Genomic DNA, 22,150 nt, shown 5'->3' on the forward strand with positions numbered 1-22,150 from the left:
GAAAAATATTTACTTTTTCAGAGCAAGACTCTATTTTAGTGAAGCGTGTTACTCCCCAACAGAAAGGGTTCAATGAGGGAGGGGTGATGGGGAGAGAGAAAGGGTTCAATGAAAGGATAAAAGTGAGGAAATGTCTATTGTTCTTTTCTTACTTTTCCCCTCAAATAAAACACTTAAATTTCAGTAATCTATTGATTCAGGACACGTGATGACCCCTCAATCATCCAAAGAAGCAGTTGACCCAATTGGAAAAACTCAGACCTTATGTTGCAACAATCAGCTCTGTTATGTAGGTGAAGTTCATCCAGCTCATTCATTCTCCTTAAACAAACCACCTGGAAGGGTTGGAGCTTTTCACTGACTATACAGTCAGCAACTTGCCAATTGTGTTCCATGGACAAGTTTTGTCATCTTAAAAAAAAACTTTTGATAGTTTATTGTATAATTTATGCTGATAATATAGTCATAGCTAATATTTTATTTTATCTGGAGTTTATTGAGAGCAGTTCTCACTTCTCCCACTAATAATAGATATTTTGTAGAATACTCTAATAATTTCCTATGGCTACTGTAACTAATTAGCACAAACATGGTGGTTTAAAGCTATGAAAGTGTGTTAGTCTGGGTGGACTAGAGAAACAAATTCATCGAGACACTCGTGTGTATAAGAAAGCTTTATATACAGGAGCAATTGAATATTGAGAGAACATTCCAGATCAAGTCCATAAGTTTGATATTAGTCCATATGTCCAATACCAATCTATACATTCCTCTTCAGACTCATGCAACATGTGCAATGATGGTGAATGCAGGAAGATCACGGACCAGTGGGTGGAATGTCTTGTTGATCCAGTGGTGTTGTAAGCATCTCAGCGCTGACAGCAGTCTCCACGTGACTCCTCCAGCTCAGGGCACTAACGTCATCCATATGTCTTGTCAGCTGCAATGTCTCCTGGGAATGAACCTGTATCTTGCTGCCAGCAAGCTGTTTATCTCCTTAGCGCCTCCAGATGAGGTCATCAAGCTGCGACCCGATTGACAGGTTAACCACCACCCCTTCTTTCTTAAACTCCAAATTGACAACAGATAATGTAACTACCACAGTTATCAAGGGCTGAATGAAAACTAGGTCAAAAGTACCTGATTGAGAACATAATACTGGCGCTACTTTCCCATTTGGAGTCTATGTAAGCAATGGTACATGGCAGGTTGTCCCTTATGGTTTTCCCACCAACAGAATTTTAATTGGCTTCTCTGAGACAGACATGTCCCTCCCTCCTGCTGTACCTGAATTTCCACTAAGGTTTGCTGAGCACCCTTGTGGGAGTGTGTTGATTTGGGGTAACCGTGGCAGGAACTGATTGGTCTTCGCCCTTTTCCCTCATCATGAGATGAGATGAGTAGAGATGAAACCTCTTCTGATGAAGTGGTTATAAAGATATACAAACAAGGGGAGGATACATGGATCATGAGCATTCGGTAGGCACACCATGGCCTTGCTCAGGAGACCAGATTGGAAAATTTCATGACCACTAAAGCTGACCTATATTTAACAATATTTTAAAATTAATGGTAATTGGCTAAATTAATGATACTATCAGTAGAATTAAATTATACCCCAGGGAATAATTTGTAATACTCTCTATCATAAAATGATAATGTTGTCTCTAAAGTGAATCATAAACATATATAAGCCATAGATATATGAATGGATTTCTGGCTCATACTTAATTCTAGCCCCAATCTAACAACTATCAATTCCTATGACAGTCTCCTACTTGATACCCTCATTAAGTGATTGATCAATGGAGATATGGGTTCTCTAGCAAAGTGTGCCTGACTATCAATAATAATAGCATCTGGGGTCTAAAGACTTGTCTTAAAACAAACAGCCATTTAGTGAGGTGTCACCTAACTCCACACAGAAGAAGCACACTAGCCTATGTGATCGCAAGGTTGTAAATAATATAATCTAAATCTAAAGAAGGGAATGATATCACATCTTAAATTCTGAACAACTGGTTTTCAGAGCATTATGGATGACAGCGGAAGTTCAGAATCCACTTGCAGGGTCCCAAATGGATGAAGCCTCCAGTGAATCCCCTCTGAGAGCCTTGCTCTCAGACAGTGGATTGTAAACTTGGTCATGGCAGATGTAGTTTGGTTAAAATGTAAGACCTTATTCGATTTTTCTTTTGATTCATTTTAAAGTTGTTTCCGTTTTTAATGTTTTCTGCTTTCTTTTCAATTAAACTTTATGTTTTGTCTAGTCATTGTTGGGTTTTTTTTTTTTTTGCTTCTTTGTGCTTTGTATGTTTTTCTGTATATAAAATGCAGAATAGTAAATCTATAGAGACAATAGCTAGATCAATAATTATCTAAGGGAATGGGGGGAAGCTTGGGGGGGGGATGGTATACTAACAACGAGAAGAAAATGATCTGACATTGATTGTGGTGATGATTGTACATCTCTAGTATGATTTGAATAATTAAGTTGTGATATCTGAAGTAAAAAAAAAAGATTATATGACCAGAGAACAGATGCCTGCCTTTGTCTTGTTATTTATCTTTTTGTGTGTGATCATTTTATTGAGGGCTCTTACAACAGTCCAATTGTGTCAATCACATTTGTGCATATGTTGCCATTCATCATTTTCAAAGCATTTTTTTTCTACTTGAACCCTTGGTATCAACTCCTCTTATCCCTGCCCTCCCGATATTTATTCTTACAGTAGTGTTCTGTGACTGACAAACTTCACTCAGCTTAATAGTTTCTGGGTTCATTCATGTCATGAGGTGCTTTGAGGCTTCGTCACATTTTTAGGGATGCATGGTATTCCATTGATTAAGCATGGACCAAAGTTTCCATTTTATTCTTCTCGTGAGAGGTGTTGGTGCTTAGATGAACATGGGAGTGCAGGTACCTGTTCTCGTTGCGTCTCTTACTTCTTTGGGGCATTCACCCAGCATAAGTAGTGCTGGATCATATGGGGATTTCTATTCCCAGTTGGTTTCAGTAGCATCATATCGCTTTCCACAATGTTTGTACAAATTGGAAATGCTTAACATTATCTGAGTGTACAACACCTCCATCTGCCTGGATCTACCACCAATTTTTTTGGACAAATCAGGCTTTTTATTTTGTATTAAGCTGTTTTGAGTTGTCTGCTCTTTGTCACATGTAACTAATAGGGTGCAGGTTAGTGTAGTTGGGTTAGTAAACCTCCAGGATCTTTCTAGTTTCCACATTTTGTGATTTTCTATCTTCTTTAGATTATCTTTAGACCCTTCTGGTTGTATTGGGCACACCCAGATAATTTTAGATTACTTTGATGGAATGCGGTTAGACAAATGATAAGTGGCTATACTGAAGGGGAGTAACATCTCCATTTGAGAAATACTTTGGAAAGGTTCAGGAGACGCTCTCCTCCATTTTTATTAGGTTTGTGGATTGGGGTACCTACATTCTTGCTCTAAGAATTCACAGGGCAGAGGCACATTTGTAATTCAAGGGACTTTTATGAGGAGAAGGGAAGTGTCAGTATTACGGTCTCAAAAAGTACATGCTGAGAAGCGTACAAGGCTGCTTGAAAACTCATGTGAAAGTTCGAGACTGAGCGGGAAAAACCACGTGGAAAGAATCCAGGAACAATTGCACAGAAACCATGATTGTGGAACCAGGAAATCCCAGGGGCCAAGAGAGTACAGGCCCTGAGCAGGCCCCAGGCGGGCACAGGGTCACATTAGTGCCTGCCACCAAACGCAAAGCGGGAATGATCTCACCCTGTGCTTGCAGCATGCACTGGAGCAAGGGCAGAGAAAAAAGTCTCTGCCATCCTGTGGCAGGCTTATCCCCACTGGCTGGGGAGCCGTGGTTGAGGGTCCTCTCCGAACTTACTGGCTGAATTTAAGCGCACCTAATATTGCTGGTGCTTAAATTGGGTGTGCTCAGTTTGGCTTCTGTCTGGACCTAGGGAGCTTGTGTCTGAGCATGCTCGATTCTGAATTTTCCCATAGGTGTCTAATTAGTGTGCCTGATTTCCCCGCAGCCCCTTGATTGTGGCCTTATGCAGGCATTTGGGGAGACAATCCCCCTTAGTCCCTATTCTGGCTACCTAGCAATTTTATCTGTTTATTTTATAGCATACATCATCTCCTATGACCTTTACTCATTCTTGGCTTATCTACATTTCTTCTTATTAGGACCGAGAAAACAAAGCAAAACACTGTTGGACATTAGAAACAAGTATAAAACGTATCCCTTTCTGGGTTATGTACATGCTTCATCCCTTTCTGAACCACGCCTGCCCCTTGGGTTCCGATGTCCACTTTTGATGCTGTTTTTTTAAGACTACTGCTTGAGCACAGAGGAAAAGAACACACTCAAGGGATGCCTAGCAAGGCTCTTTGGTGACTTACTAAGTGCTTAGGGGCTGACATAAAGATACACTAAGTCATTCCTATTCTCAGGGAAAATGTAGAACGTGGGTCTTGATGCTACCAATTCTCTTAGAATTCCTGCCTTTGTTATTTGCCATTTGAGATACTTTTGTACTTCATTTCCCTCATCTGTAAAGGGGGGACATTAACAACTACTTCAATGGTGGTTGTAAGTATTGATGACTGTATTATTTTCCTAATGCTCCTATAATTGTTTTAAAACAACACCTCCAAAGTTCACTGTGTGGAGGTCAGCTTTCACAAAACGGATCTTAGGGTTCTAAAATCAAGGATTAGCAAGGCCGGGTTCCTTTTGGCTGCTCTTTGGGAGAGCCTTGCATTTATTCAGGGTTTCCAGGTGCTCACATTCCTTGGTCTATGACCTCTGCTTCCTGGACCCTTCTGATTATATTGAGCACTCCCAGAAAATCCTGGATAATCTTCCCATCTCAAGCCATGTAATTTCATCCCACCTACAGAGTCCCTTTGTCATGCAGTGCAGCATATTCAAAGGCTTTAGGGATCAGGATGTGGCCCTCTTGGGGGAATAATTAGTCATCAGTATGAAGATGGTGATACTAGTAGAGATGGTGCTGAACTGTGGCTGTTATCAATATTTTACTTGAGCCTAAAATGATTTTCTACTAATTTGTGAAGGAAACATAGTCTTCTTTCATAAAACTTTTAAGAACAGCAAAGCTGGCCTAATAAGAGGTTTGAGCTGATCTAATAAGTTACTTCGGCTTGTGCTCCAGTGTGGCTTCTCTCACAATTGTTCTAAGTAGTGTTTCATTAGGAACCTCTTTGGACTCAAGTATTGAGAAGCCAGCACAATGCGATTATGCTGTCTGGCAAGGGTAACAAAGTTAATCCATGGTTATTCCGGCACAAGTGACTATGAGGGATATTGTGTGCGTCACTGAGGGGATGTGGAACACGACAGGTTGGTTTTGATTTAAACTGAGCTAAAAGAATGGTTCATAGCAAGTGGCCAAAATTTATACTCAAAATATTGAAACAGCCCGTTTATCCTAAGTACTGTTAAGGAGGCAAGCTTTTTTTTCCCCAAACGTTTTATTAGGGGCTCATACAACTCTTATCACAATCCATACACACATCAATTGTGTAAAGCACATCTGTACATTCATTGCCCTCATCATTCTCAAAACATTTGCTCTCCACTTAAGCCCTTTGCATCAGGTCCTCTTTTTTCCCCCTCCCTCCCCAAGCCCCCCCTCCCTCATGAGCCCTTGATAATTTATAAATTATTATTTTGTCATATCTTGCCCTGTCCGACATCTCCCTTCACCCCCTTTTCTGTTGTCTGTCCCCCAGGAAGGAGGTCACATGTAGATCCTTGTAATCGGTTCCCTCTTTCCAGTACCCTCTCTCTCTACACTCCCAGTATCGCCACTCACACCCCTGGTCCTGAAGGTATCATCCGCCCTGGATTCCCTGTGGCTCCAGCTCCTATCTGCATCAGTCTACATCCTCTGCTCTATCCAGACTTGCAAGGTAGAATTCAGATCATGATAGTTGGGGCGGAGGAAGCATTTAGGATCTGGGGGAAAGCTATAGTCTTCATCAGTGCTGCATCGCACCCTGACTGACTCATCTCCTCCCCTAGATCCCTCTGCAAGCTTACACCAAATGTCCACACATGGCTTCAGTTTCCATTCTTTATCCTGTGCACGTGCAAGCACACACACACACACACACACACACACACACACACACACATGAGTTTCGAAGCTAAATAATTCCTTGTTTTCAGGAGAAAATGACTAAAAATGAAGAGGTCACATATAGGAAATTCATAATGATAATAATAATAATAAAGCCTGAATGCTTGCACAACTTGAAAAATGTAATTAATGTCACCAAGTTGTTGATACAGAAACTGCTGCATTATTGTTTTTTTTTCCTTTTGCTCTGACAACAACAAAATAAATAAAATTTAGGGGGGTAAAGCCTAAATGAAGTAGCAGCAGAATAAAATGATTGTCAGCTTAAAATAAAAAAACTACTGTGGAAAATACCCCTTGCTTTAATTTTCTTTCTAATTTATTATAAATTATAGGTCTGCTGAGGAGAAAAGCGGGAATAGGCTGTCATTTCCTTTAAAAGCACCAGTCAGACCCATTGTTGCACAGCAGGCGGCTGCTCTGCCAGTTTTGATAGCCACTTGGTGTATTCATTTACCAGCCTCTTTCAGGCACAATACCTGTGGGGCTTGTATTTTCCCAAACACTAGCACACTTTCACATATCGGGCATTTTTGCCAATTTATGACAAGTATAAACTAGATTTTTTTTAACTTTAATAAAAATACGATTAAATAAGTGATCTTAAACTAGATTCCGTAGGATTTTTAAAATGCCGACTTGGAGACCAGTTTCGATATGTTCTCTAGCGAAGAAGAGTCCCTCGGTTATCTGGTGCTGTATTCAATTATTAGCCATCTTTCCTAGCTCCCGGAACATCGAATATGGCTCACTGGCTAGCTAAGTGAAATGGGGGTAGTGCCTGAGTAGAGCGTGGCTCTGAAGTTATGGGACTGGGACCAGAAGTCAATGCTGACTTGTAGTGACCCTGCAGTGAATTTCCGAGACTGTTTTCAGGAGTAGGAAGCCCAGACTTTCATCTGAGGTGCTGCTGGGGGTTACGAACAGGCAACCATGCGGATCGCAGCCCAACCCGTAACCATTATGCCATCAGGCTCCTTATGAGACTATGAAGCGCTGCTTTATAGAATGAATTTCCATAAAGCATGTTGCTGCAGTTTGAAACATTAGCAATTTAAAAACCAATTGGTGATAACTTGATCATACACATACGCCTATTTCTGTAAGTAAGCTGTAGTTTCTGCCTGAAGCCTTTATGTCCCACTCAGTTCTTCTTGACCACTCCCCCAGGTACCCAGGGTACAATTCTATAGTCTCCTGCAAGCCCTCGATTGATTTGAGGCTCCAAGGTAAGTGCACCCTGAGATGCAGTTGATTAATGGAAATATTTGGGGTGGAAACCAGCCGCAGAGATGTGGCCAGATGAACGAATCCTAGAATGGTAAGGAAGCTGGTTTTAGTGGTGCCTGAAAGCCCCCTGAGGGGGCACCTCAGAACCTTCTCCCCTTGCCTACTCAGAACATCTTATTAGGCTTGCTACCATTTGGTAGTGAGCTATAGGCATCTCACTAAGGAATCCCACAACCTTATCCCAACCCCCTACCTCCACCTGTCTGTCTTGATCACCATCTGCTTCTGTCCCAGCAGGAATGTGTGGAAGGATATCTAAATGAAAATTTCAGAGTAATTCGCTTATCTGTTTTTGGTGAATGTTATTGTATGGTGTTAATTCTGACTCATGGTGACCCATTTGATACAGTAGAGCTGTCCCATTTTGTTGTTGTTGTTGTTAGGTGCTGTTGAGTCAGTTCTGACTCATAGTGCCCTGTGTACAACAGAATGAAACACCGCCCAGTCCTGGGCCGCCCTCACAATTGTCCCCTCGTGATGCGTGATGGCTCTGTACCCACAGGGTTTCTAGCTCATAAACCCTATGGGCATAACTGCCAGCTCTTTCTTCAACTGAGAAGTTGGGTAGATTTGAATGGTCAAACCTTTCTTTGCACTGCAAGGACTTACATTTAGTCAGTTTTAAGTCTTTATTCTTTCAGCAAAGATTGTTTTGAGCATTTATTACTTGTCAGGTGTTAGGTATAAAAAAGTGAATGAGGCAGGAGTCTGCTCTCACAATACCCACCTTCACAGGGAGAATACCACTTCCATGAGCACCCTCCTTTCCCCAGGGAGGGGCCTGAGGCCTTTTACTGAGGTGCAAGATACAACTCAAACCCTTGGCCACCCAGTTAATTCTGACTCGTAGTGACCCTATAGGGCAGAGTAGAACTGCCCCTTTGAGTTTCCAAGACTCTAAATCGTTACAGGAGCAGACAGCCTCATCTTTTAACCACAGAGTAGCTGGTGAGTTTGAACTTCTGACCTTGGAAGTTAGCAGCTCAATTTTTTTTGTTTTTTTGTTTTAAACGTTTTATTAGGGGCTCATACAACTCTTATCACAGTCCATACATATACATACATCAATTGTATAAAGCACATCTGTACATTCTTTGCCCTAATAATTTTCTTTTCTTTCTTTTCCCTTTTCTTTTTTTTACATTTTATTAGGGACTCATACAACTCTTATCACAATCCATACATATACATACATCAATTGTATAAAGCACATCCATACATTCCCCACCCCAATCATTCTCAAAGCATTTGCTCTCCACTTAAGCCCTTTGTATCAGGTCCTCTTTTTTTCCCCTCCCTCCCCGCTCCCCCCTCCTTCATGTGCCCTTTGTAATTTATACATCGTTATTTTGTCATATCTTGCTCTATCCGGAGTCTCCCTTCCCCCCCTTCTCTGCCGTCCCTCTCCCAGGGAGGAGGTCACATGTGGATCCCTGTAATCAGTTCCCCCTTTCCAACCCACTCACCCTCCACTCTCCCAGCATCGCCCCTCACACCCTTGGTCCTGAAGGTATCATCCACTCTGGATTCCCTGTGCCTCCAGCCCTCATATGTACCAGCGTACAACCTCTGCCCTATCCAGCCCTGCAAGGTAGAATTCGGATCATGGTAGTTGGGGGGAGGAAGCATCCAGGATCTGGGGGAAAGCTGTGCTCTTCGTCAGTACTACCTTGCACCCTGACTGACCCATCTCCTCTCCTAAACCCCTCTATGAGGGGATCTCCATTGGCCGACACTTGGGCCTTGGGTCTCCACTCTGCACTTCCCCCTTCATTCAATGTGGTATACACACACACACATTCTTTTTTTTTTTTTGCATGTTGCCTTATACCTGGTCCCTTTGGCACCTCGTGATCACACTGGCTGGTGTGCTTCTTCCATGTGGGCTTTTTTGCTTCTGAGCTAGATGGCCGCTTGTTTATCTTCAGGCCTTTAAGACCCCAGACACTATCTCTTTTGATAGCCGGGCACCATCAGCTTTCTTCACCACATTTGCTTATGCACCCATTTGTCTTCAGCGATCCTATCATGGAGGTGTGCAGCCAATGATATGATGATTTTTTTTGTTCTTTGATGCCTGATAACTGATCCCTTTGGGATCACTCGCTCACGCAGGCTGGTGTGTTCTTCCATGTGGGCTTTGTTGCTTCTGAGCAGCTCAATTTTTAAACCACTATCTCACCAGGGCTCTTTGAGGTATAAGATAGAACACTCCATTTCTAATGGAAAAGAAAGGATAGGACATAAATAAGCGTACAATTCTGATAAAATACTAGACAAGACTGTCTAAGAAGTCTGTATCTTATGAATGGGTAGAAAATTGGCAATGAAGTTAAAACTGCAAGTGTTAACAAACACATACAGAAATATCCCTTAAAACCAAAAATCAAAAGCTTCAGGTGTGGGCTGCTGCATGTAGACAACAGTTTGTAAGTAGCTCTTACAAATATCAGTTAAAATAGACAAATGAACAAAACATATTTAAGATAATCAGGTGTCTTTGTAATTACCTCAGTTTATTTTATGCCAAATACCAGAAAGTGGAGAGCTGAGTGATTCTGGAAAAACCGGTAGTTGAGGGTAAGAAGTGGTTCCAATAATTACTGATTAAGGAAGACTGGTTTCCCAGAAAGATGAAAATCTCAGAAGAGACACGATCCAGGCCTGTGAAATCATGACACAAGTGAATGGAGCTGAAATGGACTTATATATTGAGCCCCAGAGACATCTTTAAAGCTTTGAAAAAAATAATTTTAGGACAGATGGTCATAGGAGTAGTATTTTAGTGTTGGATTTTAAGATCTGTGTTGTGGGATTGATAGCCTTAAATCACTGTAAGATAAATATCAATGTAGTAACTAAACTAGATTGGTTGCAACGTTGTTTTGCCTTTTTCTTAAGGTAGTTAGAAGGCAAAGTGTCTTTTAGCAAATGTTCAGATATAAGTAGAAAATTCTTTATTTCAATGAGTGATGTAGACTTACACAAATCAGTACCCATGACGTAGTAGGCTGGAGATTCATAGTGAGTTATTAAAGAACTATGTAATGTTCAATGTGTATTCCTTAGCATTGTCATTGATGTCATGGAGGGCAAATGTGTTTTGCTATTTATGTCAGAAACCAACGACCAAGTTGACAGTTGATCTTATTCAGTAAGACATCTCATGTTTTCCTGACTGGTACACCTGCGGTGGCTTTTCTCACCCCGTAGGACATAGTCAGGGAGGTTTTTGCCTCTCAATGCCCCGAAAAATAACTTTGCTCAATCACTTCAGAATCCCAAACTTGTAAAGCCTCCTACTGACAGAGTATCTGCTTCATATGTAGTACTATGCAAAATGGCCACAAAGACCCATTACTGGGACCGTCAGCATTCATGGATGCCTTGATTCTATAAATTGTGAAGCTCAAAGGAACTGTTTGCCTAGTGATTTTGCTTTATTGGAAGGATCCATGCCCCATGTACATTTTTACTACCTAACCACATTCTCAGTAGAAATATTCAACAATTAGTACTTAATTCTTAATATTTTAGATGATGGTGTGCTCTCTATGAGAGTGACATTGCTGAAATAATGATATGCATCACCACATACTATAAGCATCAGATGTCTTTCATTTGTGAGACTTTCAACGTAAAGCCACTTCATTTGATTTTCCTTAGTACCGTACTAATGTGTGATAATGATAAATCACCCTTTCCCCCTAAAAGTATTAGCTCTTATATTTTAGGTGCTTTATTTTTATTCATAAGGTATTTTGAGCAATTATTCTGACACCTGAGTGTATTTTTTCTAACTCACTTTCTCTTTCCTTGTTTTTTATCATTCAATTGTATTAAACACACTTGTACATATGTTGCCATCAACATTTCCAAAATATTTTCTTTCTACTTGAGCCCTTGGTATCAGGTCCTCTTCCCCCCCTACACTCCCCCCTCTAACCCTCCTGAATCCTTGATTAATTATATATTGTTGTTATTTCATGTGATTTATTCACTTTCCGTCTAGTTTTTGGATGCAAGCTGAAGCTTTCTTTCATTGCCTTCTTATACTCTTAGAATCAATTTGCCTTATAACTTTTGAAAGAACTTCGAGGGAAGATGATCAGCAAATAATATGTAGTTACTGGAAATTTACTTGAGTGTTTTTGAATTTTTAATGAACTTTTAAAAGTACCCGTGGCCTTAATTGATTTTGTAGGAACCCCAAAATCTGATTTCCATTTCTTATTTTGGCTTTAAATCAGTCCTGTGTTCTGTTTCTCACAGCGGGTTTGTGTTTCTGTTATTTTATTTCAGTCTGGCTTCTCTGTCTCCTCTTGAACCGACCCCCCATAGTTTATATGGGATGTTACTAGCATTTTATTAGTAGATAACTTTCCTGGATACTTCAGGCTTCCTGATCTTTCTCTTTTCCCTCTCTTTTACTTAGATACTTAAATCCAGGGCTGGAGTCCGTAATGTATACATAAGAATCACCTGGGGAATCTTGTTAAACTGCAGCCTTGGATGCAGTATATCTGGGACGGAAAGGCAAATTCTCAGCAGGGGGCCAAATGGAACCCAAATATGGAAAGCTCTGTTTAAATGTAGAAAATGTTCCTGAGTTGTTTTCTTTAAACGTCTGCTTTGCAAGTAGACAATTGTGAACCTCGAGCATTCGTTGATGAAGAGCATGAATGCAGAGTTTACATTATTCTGAGATCAAAAGAGCAAGATGTTCGCATGAGTGGCTGGTGAACAGCAGTGACCACAGTGCAGTTGATGGCATGCTGTTTCCTGAAGGTTAAAGCCTGTGCTTATGTCATTTTACTTTAGTACTTGTAATTGGGTGGCTGAACTCTTGAAGTCTGTGTGCCAAGACAGACTGCCTGTACCACATATTAACATATTGAACATATTCACAAAAATGACGAGTAAATTCAGGCCAAACAGCATAAATCACGTGTCTTCCTTTAGGATTGCCTTTTTGGTTGTTGGGGGAAAATAAAATTGATTTTTAGGAGAGGAGGCTGTTCTGAGAGAATGGTCTCAAGAGCTATCAGCCTTTGATAGAAATTGAGAGAGTCTTATATAAGCCAGTGGTTCTCAGCCTTCTTAAAAGCTGCGACCCTTTAATATAGTTCCTAATGTTGTGACCACCCTCAAGCATAAAATTATTTCGTTGGTGCTTCAACGAAAGTGCTACTGCACTTTCTAAAGTACTTTCTATACTTTTGTTGCTACTGTAATTTTGCTACTACTGTGAAAGGATTGTTTGACCCCCAAAGGGGTTGTGACCCACAGGTTGAGAACCTTTGATATAAGCCCGAGGCTGCTGTAGCATGGCTTCTAAGAGAGGGATTGGAGGCAGCCTGTTTTAATCCTCTCCGACGCAGCCATTGTGTCAAATGGAGCACTCTCAATTCCCAATATTTTTGAAAAGGGAAAGGGGCCTGTAAGCAGTGGACAGATGCGCGAGTGACACCCATGGCCTGCTCTCTGTGCTCCCAGGCTTTTCCTGGGAGGGAGGGTCCTGGCGGTTTTCATGGGGGTGCTGCAGGCAGCAGATGCCCAATTGGACACTTTCCGGACTGTGCTTGTCTTGAAGGCATTCTGCCAAGGCTGCATTGTGGGGCCAGGCCAGGTCTCAGGGCCTTACCTGTACTGCATGGCAGCAACTTGAACTCCAGCTTCTCTGCCTGGGTCAGACTTCGTTTCCTGAACGAAGACTCCATCCATGGGGGCCACTTTGCACTAAGCCCCTTCCCTGAATGTGTTCCAGTAAAAGTAGGGGGTTATTTATCATGCGCTTCCTGTCTCCACAACGCTAGTGTGTGGGATAGGGGGTCTAGTTGTTAGTGACACAGCTGTTTTTATTTTATTGAGACAGCTAGGATTTAATGATGCTTAGGAAATACATTTTTTTCTCTTCTTGTTACGGTCTCAGTATTTTTATAAAGCTCTTTATTTTAAATACATTTTACTTTTAATCCAGACATATTGAATATGACACTTCACCTCTCCTTTTCCAAAGTGAGATCACTGCAAGCAGAAATTTAAGAAATCCCCTGTGCAGCTGGGTACACACATAGCTAATTCATGAAAGGGATACTCCTGCCCCCGAGAGTACTGGTTACTACGTCAGGTTAAAAACTACAAGGCCCGGGCCTTTGGGTCTCAGGGGAGCATTTGTTTCATCTGAATAGAGTTCCCAGGATCGTGTCCTAAAGCAGTTGAAGAACTCTAAACTTGGGATCTGGGTTTTACCACACCAGCTCTGAGACTGCATTAATTATGCAGCTTCCGTAGCCCGTGTTTCCTCATCCACACAATGACATCTCCTGAACGAAACCAGCTCAAGTTGGTGAAATCTGGAAGCATAGCGCTTAGGAAAGTGAATGCTCTTTCCTTTCCTTTAGCTTAAATTAGCCATGGACTTTTAGGAAAATTAGGGTAGAAATAAGGAAATAAAATCTCATAACAATTGTAGCAATATAACTAGACATGAGTTTTCTTTTTGGTGAATTTCTTGTTCATGCCCTGTGCCCATTTGTTTATTGTTGATTCACCTTTTGTTTCATTTGTAAAAGCTTCAAGTTATTAATACCATCGTACAATACTGCATGCTGTGATTTTTTTTCCTCCCCAGGATTTGCCTTTAGCAATATATTTGGTATTTTCTGCCATACTAAAGTTTTAAAATTTTGTTTTATGTAGTCAAATCTACTGGGCTTTTCCTTTAGAGATAAGACCCACTCATCATATGGCCCATAACTAATTTCAGAGATGTCAAAATGTCAACAAGCTCTTAAATCTGATTTTAAAAAAAGGACATAGCTATTATGGTCTTTTATAGTTCCTGCTTTTGGTATTGTGTCAGACATGTATACAAAGGTTTGTAACCACGTAAATTGGGTTCATTTTCAATACTAAAGCAAACCTCAGTGGGTTTAAACATGTTCTCTTCAGCCAAGAACACGCTAGGAAGAATGCAGTTGCATTGAGCTTGGGGACCTTGGCGGTGTGTCAGGGATACTTCGGGCTTGCCTTGTCCATTGCGAGTGGAAGCAGGTGCTGCCCTGGCTTCTGCTCTTGTCCAGCTGTCACTGTTATTCAGCCCCTTTTAATTTCTATCTCTGCAGTAGTGACGATGGAGAATTTGTCCTGAGGGCAGGGCGGTTGTTTCTTGCTAGCACCTGCCATCATTCCTTCCGGATGCCTCTTACCGGGCAGAGAGGGTGATAAATTCTGAAGCACAGGACACAAACAAAGGCTTTGATGGCAGTAAAATGCCAGAGAAAGGCTCTTGGGGCACTGTGATGTGACTACCCCTTCTTCAGCACTGTTACTTCACCTCCCTGCTCCTGTCCAGAAAGCGAGTGAAGGTTGTCAGAGGACAGGAGCAATTGCCCCCCTTAAGTAATCCAAGAATCTAAGACTATTTATTTGAGAGTCGGGGTGCCAGAATTGTCTAGATGGTTCACAAAAGATTGTATATTTGCCATACACGTAAAAATCAGGCCACTGTAATAACTAAGCCAGTTGCTAGGCTGCGAGGCAGAGGGATCCACAATGCATCTGTTGGTGATATCATAGAGACCCAAGACCCACTATACTGACAGGATGGACTCTCACAGCCACATTGCTGTGACCCCCTGGTAGCTCATGAACTGGCTTTGAAATCATTATATTAAAATCCAGTTGTTGTGAAGCTGGTAATCAGACGTACTGAGGTTCTTCCATACATGACAGGGTTTTTTTTTTTTTTCTCTCACACAATTTATGAAAGAATTTCTCATTACTAGAAAATAATTAAAAAATTTTCCCTATAATATTTCATTTAAACAAATGTAACAATTTTAACTTTTGGTGAATCGTGAAATCATACTAACAAAGGTGGGTTGGAGGCAGTGTTGAGAAAGAAGAATTATTTTAAAATCCTGGTAGACAAGTGGGACCTGCCCACTCGTCTGTGGAGCACACCTCTGTAATTTCCCACAAATTAAATAGCATGACCCTTTTATTGAATCCAAAGCTGGAAATTTAAATAGGTAACTTCAAAGTAATTGGCTTGAAATCCAAGGATCTATTCTGGGATGCTTTAGAAATTCTTATTCCCTTTTCACCCCAGCTTTAAAATATATATAAATGTCAAGGTTTCAATTTCAAAGTCTGCAGTTTTACTTCTCTGAACTATATGTTCATAGCTGGGGCTATTCAAATCCTTTTTGGGAATAGGATTTAAACTCGAGTGGGAAGATGATGTGTAGGCATAAAGAAGAAGACAACAGTGGAATATTTAAAAAAGTTTTTGTTTTTTTAAAGAAACAGATCCTGAACATCCTCTTATTTCGGAAGAGCAAGAGTAGAAAGGTGCTCTGTTACCATAGAAGTCTTCACACACATGAAATGCTCTATTCTAGACTATGGGGACTAGCTATTCTTCATTTCTGCAAAGGGTAAAATAAAAATAACATTGTTTTAAGACTGAAACATGAGATTAAATATAGACAAGGAATTATTTTTAAATAGTTGTCTAATAAGCTAAATACAGTGTATCAACCTTCCGAACAAGACTGAATATATCAATAATTTTCCCCCTATTAGTCAAGTTGTAGGACACTCTTGAATCTTTCCTGGATATCTTTTAAATGATAATGGATGGTTAGATATTTCTCAAGGTTATTTTCAAATCCTAAGTTCAGCAATTCTCTCCATTTCAGGAGACGCTATAGCTCAGTTGTGTCCTGTCTCTTTTATTGTGTTCAATATTGACTATTTAACATTTAAGTGTAATTTTTTTAAGTTTATGTTAAAATATCCCTTTTCATTCTGGTTATATATGCATATTCAGATAGTATAACTGGAACAGTTTTAAACAAAAATATTTACTTTGTGCTTTAATTAAAGCTTCTTTTTTCTCCTTTATTTTTCCAAGCAGTCTGTGAACACTAAAGCAATGCCATGTGCAAACAGATCTTTTCTCCCTCTACTCCAAACAATCATTTCCACAAGAGTACGTCTTTGCCCGGAGCAAGACACGCCTGCAGTGCTGAAAGGCCGTCTGAGCTTTTAGTGTGCACTGAAGCTAACAGCCAGCAATCACTCCGCAGTTTAAGAGATGTACACTGGCCATTTTGTGTCAGTTTGGGGGGTGGGGGTGGGCAAAGAGATGAGGCTTTTAAATATTAGAGAAGTGTAGCTATAAATATGGCCTTCACTGTGCAGAAAAAATAAATGAGCAAGACTAATTGAAAAAAGACCGGAATATCTTTAAGAAAATGTTAAATTGTTGCTTAATTTTTTTTCCCTCTTCTCTATTTTGCTAAAGCTTCTCATGATCCCCTGCTCTGTGCCCTGTTCTAGGACCCAGGAATAGAGCCGTGAACAAGACAGACAGTTCCTACCCTCATGATGGTTACATTTCTTTTTTGTGTTTGTTTGATTTTTTTTATTAATCATTTTAATAGGGGCTCATACAACTCTTATCACAATCCATACATACGTCAATTGTACATTCATTGCCATCATCATTCTCAAATCATTTGCTCTCCACTTAAGCCCCTGGCATCAGTTCCTCATTTTTCCCCCTAACTCCCCACTCCCCCCCCCATGAACCCTTGATAATTTATAAATTATTAATTTTCCATATTTTGCCCTGTCTGACATCTCCCTTCATGCACTTTTCTGTTGGACCTCCTCCCTAGGGAGGAGGTCACATGTAGATCCTTGTAATCGGGTCCCTCTTTCCAACCTACGCTCCCTGTACCCTCCCAGTATCACCACTCACACCACTGGTCCTAAAGGGATCATCTGTGCTGGATTCCCTGTGTTTCCAGTTCCTATCTGTGCCAGTGTACATCATGGTCTAGCCGGACTTGCAAGGGAGAATTGGGATCATGATAGTGAGGGTGGGGGAAAGCATTTAGGAACTAGAGGAAAGTTGTATTTTTCATCGTTGCTAAATCGCACCTTGTCTGGCTTGTCCCCTCCCTGAGGAAGGTTACATTTCTCCATCACTTTACGCACACTGATATGAGAGGGGGGAAACCAGGACGCACATGGTGAAAATCTTGACTGCATTTGAATTTGTTGTGAAGAAATATAAGAAAGCACTGAACAGCTCACTAGCTGTACACATCTAAAACTTAGCTATTGAAAATACCACAGCGGGCAGAGAGCTTAAGTTAATAGGAACGGAACAACTGAGACAAGCAAGGTGAGAAGGCTTGTACAATTCGAAGAATGTCATCATTGTCCCCAAGTTGTGCATGTTGAAACTGTTGAACCAGCATATATTTTGCTATGTTATATTCTCAGCAACAAATAAATATATGTATGAAAACATTAGCTATACTGTTTAGAATGCTAGTAAATCAGTTGTTTGTGTGTCAGCACTTTTATTCAAGTTTGTGAAGCATTTTGATCCCTTATTCTACGGTGTAGGTATATTGTATATAAGATGACTAGAGAAAAATATTTATCAGTGTGCACAGTTCCCTCCCCTAAGAGCAGTCACCTTGGTGTGGAGTATCTTTTCTTCCTACAGTAACAGAAAATATCCCTTACCTATAAAAGCCATGTGTATAAGTACTTTAAAAATATTCTATAAACAATATTACTGGCTAAAGTCAGCTGCACCAATACTAAGACTAATGAGACTCTTATGTGCTAACCTGGCTACTTAATCATAGCGTGGCGAATTTTTGTTCTAATTCAGAACAGCTGACCCACAAGCAGACTTTGAAATGCTACCTACTTTGCACGGGGTATATCCAAGCCCGTAGAGAGAACATTTCCCCAGTGTCAGAATTTGACCTTGCTCCAATAGGTTAGGATCTTAGTTAATTTAATTCACTTCATCCTGAGAAAATGAACTTGCATTATGGATTGAGGACTTGGCCTTTATGCAAGGTTAAAACCTCATTACTAAACAGGCTCTCCGTTCTCTTGAATGCCCAAAACAAAGTTAATTTCCATGTCAGAGACCTAGTTGTTTTTAGGTGCCATGGAGTTTTCTCTGAACTCACAGTGGCCCCATGTACAACAGAGAGAAACCCTGCCTGGTCCTGCACCACCCCCATGCCGCCACGGTGTCACTCCCAGCTCTGGAGGGTCTTTCTCTGCTTTGCTGCCCATCTACTTGACCAAGCACGATGTGCTTCACCAGGGACTGGTCTCACTGGACTGCGTGTCCACAATATGTAAGACAAAGTCTTGCCATCCTTACCTCAAAGTACACCACTCTGGCCGTACTTCTTCCATTTTAGAGTTTTAAAGGAGGACTTTTAGTGTTCTGTGAAGAATAGACATTTTATGGGCTTAGTATTACCTATCGTGAACCCCAATATCTTATTCTTTGCTGTATGGGCCCTTCTGAAAGGCAGGACCCCTCTGCCCTCAACCCCACCCTCTGGAAGCTAAGCCTTGGGTCTTTAATGTAGATTAAGGCAATTGGAACCACCCATTCAGAACTTTGAGTATCTTGATAAGGTGACTCAAAGATGCAGCAATAGTTTATTAGCACTGGTGATCTCCAGAGTCCACCAGCATCGCTGTCTTAAACAAAAACCACCAGTTTGCTGTTCGGTTGATTCTAGGTCACGGAGATCCTATGTCTGTCAGAGTAGAACTATTACTGTGTAAGATGTTCAGTGATCAATTCTTCTAAAGTAAACCACCAAGTCTCTAATCTGAGATGCCTCTGGGTAGACTTGAACCTCTAACCCTTTGGTTACTGTCAAATGACTTAAATGTCTGCATAACCCAAACTCCTCCAGTTTCCCAACCTTCCTGAGGCCTCCTTTGATTCTGGCCTATCTCCTTGCATAGTTTCCCGCTTTTGCTTTAAGTACTGACCCTACAAATGAAAAAAACTCCCCCCCCATGCCTTCAGTCCCCCCCACCTCCAAGTTATGCTTTTCTAACCAAGAACCCTCGCTGATAGATGCATATTATACAAGCTATCCAGGGCAGGTTTTATTTTCCAAAGATAGCATAACCATACAAAGGGGCTTCAAAAAGTTTGTGGAAAATGGAATATACCACAAAACTTCTGAAACCCCTTCCAATATCCAACCTTAACTACTCTTGTTTTTTTAAAGAAAATATATTTATTATGTCATGAAAAAAGAGGCATCATCAAATCAGCTAGATTCATACTTGTTTGGGGGGAAAATAGAAAGTTTATTAATTAGACAGTATGTGGGCATCCTGTTCCACATCGGAATGAGAAGATGTGATAAGTTCTCTAAGTGTTGCACGATCTGAAGACACCAACACACACACACACACACACAAAGGAAAGGGAGAGAAGGAAAAAACATCACATAATCTTGGGAACCATCTCACATTATGAATAATCTACCAAGAAACAATGAAAAAAGAAAACCCTTTGTTTCTACAGTAGTTTTGAGTTTGTAGTTCTTGGAATGACTGTATCCCATTGAAGACATCTGAGTAACAGGAAGCTTCACTTAGCAATCCCATGTGCAAATATTAATAAAAATATATAAAATAATGCAGTTTGTCTCGCCATCATCCCGGCAATCATGACCCTTTTGACAAGTGTTCTGCTAGGAAAGGTTAGGCCATCAGTTTTTCCTGGAGCTCCATCTCTGCGGCCATTTGAGGGCCACGTCCACCAGGAGCTGAAAGCCACTGAAATCCTGGTTGAGGTCCGGTGGGGTTGGGGGGCGGGGTGTTGAAAAGACCACTTTGTGTGTTTGTCCTTGGTCCTGATTGGCAGCTGTCCTCTGGGTACATGAGCGAGCGGTCTGTAAAGTTGCTGGCTGCCATCTGCTGTAGATCTATGTTTTGTCCCACGCCTACTGGCTGGCAGAGCGAAAAAGACACATCTTTCAACGCAGTCACCGTGGTATGGCAGATCACTGATGGCTGAGCCAAAATGGATCCCGGGGATGGTGGCTTAGGAGAAAGTGGCCTCCTGACGGTGGGGCTTGGTCCGGCTGTGCAGGAAGGAAACACACTCCTCCAAAGCTGGCATGTAGTTTCTGATGCCCATTATGGACTCCACCGAGTTAGCGTCAGAAATCTTGGCCCCACGGCGAGAAATTGTGAACTGATTGGGGTCTTTGCCATCCTTTCTCAGCATGTCAGGGAGGAGCCTGCGGCGGGTGTTGATGAACCAGTTACAGACCTGTAGTGCAGATAGGTGTGTTTGTTGGGATAGTAATGCTTTTTCTTGCTGTGAGGGATAAGCATTGTATCTGTGTTCATACAGCCAGTCCCGGAGAATCTGGACAGATTCCTTGGGCAAGTTGCCTCTTCGCCTCCTCTTGCCTGAGCCGGCGGAAGAGGAGAGGGCCGAGGAATGTCCATGTTGTCATCATCCTCCGTCTCACTGCCGGATACCACCACAACACCTACTTTGGACATGTTCTCAGAAGAGACCAGTCCCTACAGAAGGACATCATCTTGGGTAAAGGAGAGGGGCAGCTGAAAGAAGGCCCTCTCCCAGGAGCTGCATTGGCACGGTGGCTCCAAGCCCGAGCTCAAGCCCAGCACTTGTGAGGATGCTGCAGGCAGGAGCGGGAAGTGTTGTATTCTCTTTAACTACTCTTCTTGGTGCCACTGCTCCCGTCTGTGTTACCACACTTTCAGTTTGGGCAGGTCAACAGAATTCAGACAAATTGGTGCCGCCTGACTGCCAAGGCTGGGTCTTAAAAGGCAACACTGATTCATCCTGGGCTTTTCTTTCTTGTAACATGTGCCTTTGCAGTCCAGAGCTGACATGTAAGAAGTCCAGGTACCCTGAAACCACTGTGTCAAACAAGATCACATGGAAATATGACATTGAGTTACAGGGGGACGCCAGAGAAGCCCCAGCTGTCCAGGCGGACACACATGTGAGTGAGCAAGCTTTCAGATGGTTCCATCCCCAGAGCCTTTAAGCCAGCACATCTGATACTGAGTGACACAGAGATTAAGTATCTCTGCAGAACCTTGTCTGTCCAGATTATAGGTTTATGAACAAAATGAATGCTGCGATTGTTTTAAGCTACTAACTTTTCTGGTAGTTTCTTTGATATGCAGCACTAGATATCTGGAAAAGCGTAGACTCATGTTTTCAGATTCTTAAAAGATTGGGGATCAGCCCCCAATAAAATGATTTAAAACAAAACCGAAGAAAGATTGGAGATCGTTGATCTAGAGCAGGGTTGCTTAAACTTTTTCTGTGTGTGAACCTTTTTGGCAAGTGGTGCCAGAAACACCTTGGATTCATTTTGCTTTTGGTTTTGAATTTTTGGTTTTGAATTATTGGTCATTGTACATTCAGAAACCTTTTACTATTGCCAAAATTTCTGCACCCTCACATTCAATTAAGTGACCCCACTTGAAGCCCCAGTTTAAGAAGCTTTCGTCTAGACTGTATTTCTTTTAAAAAAAATCATTTTATTGGGGGCTCGTACAATTCTTATCACATTCCATACATAACATCCATTGTGTCAAAAACATATGTACATTTTTTGCCATCATCATTCTCAAAACATTTGCCTTCTACTTGAGCCCTTAATATCTGCTGCTCATTTTCCCCCTCCCTCCCCACTCCCCCCTACCTCATGAACCCTTCATCATTCATAAATTATTATTTTGTCATGTATTACACTGATGCCTCCCCCCCGCCTTCTTCTCTGCTGTCCCTGCCCCAGGGAGGAGACTATACGTAG

At 41.4% G+C, this 22,150-nt stretch overlaps 1 protein-coding gene and 1 pseudogene across 1 annotated transcript in view; one reads left to right on the forward strand and one right to left on the reverse strand.

The window, feature by feature from the left end:
• The window catches only part of PPM1L (protein phosphatase, Mg2+/Mn2+ dependent 1L), a 323,356-nt gene that overhangs the window by 117,586 nt on the left and 183,620 nt on the right, over positions 1-22,150 (forward strand). The gene's annotated exons all lie outside the window — the stretch shown is intronic.
• Positions 20,010-20,816, reverse strand: LOC142447194 (homeobox protein TGIF1 pseudogene; annotated as a pseudogene).

The sequence above is a fragment of the Tenrec ecaudatus genome, chromosome 4, assembly GCF_050624435.1.
Source record: "Tenrec ecaudatus isolate mTenEca1 chromosome 4, mTenEca1.hap1, whole genome shotgun sequence".
In the NCBI taxonomy this organism is placed as follows: Eukaryota; Metazoa; Chordata; class Mammalia; order Afrosoricida; family Tenrecidae; genus Tenrec; species Tenrec ecaudatus.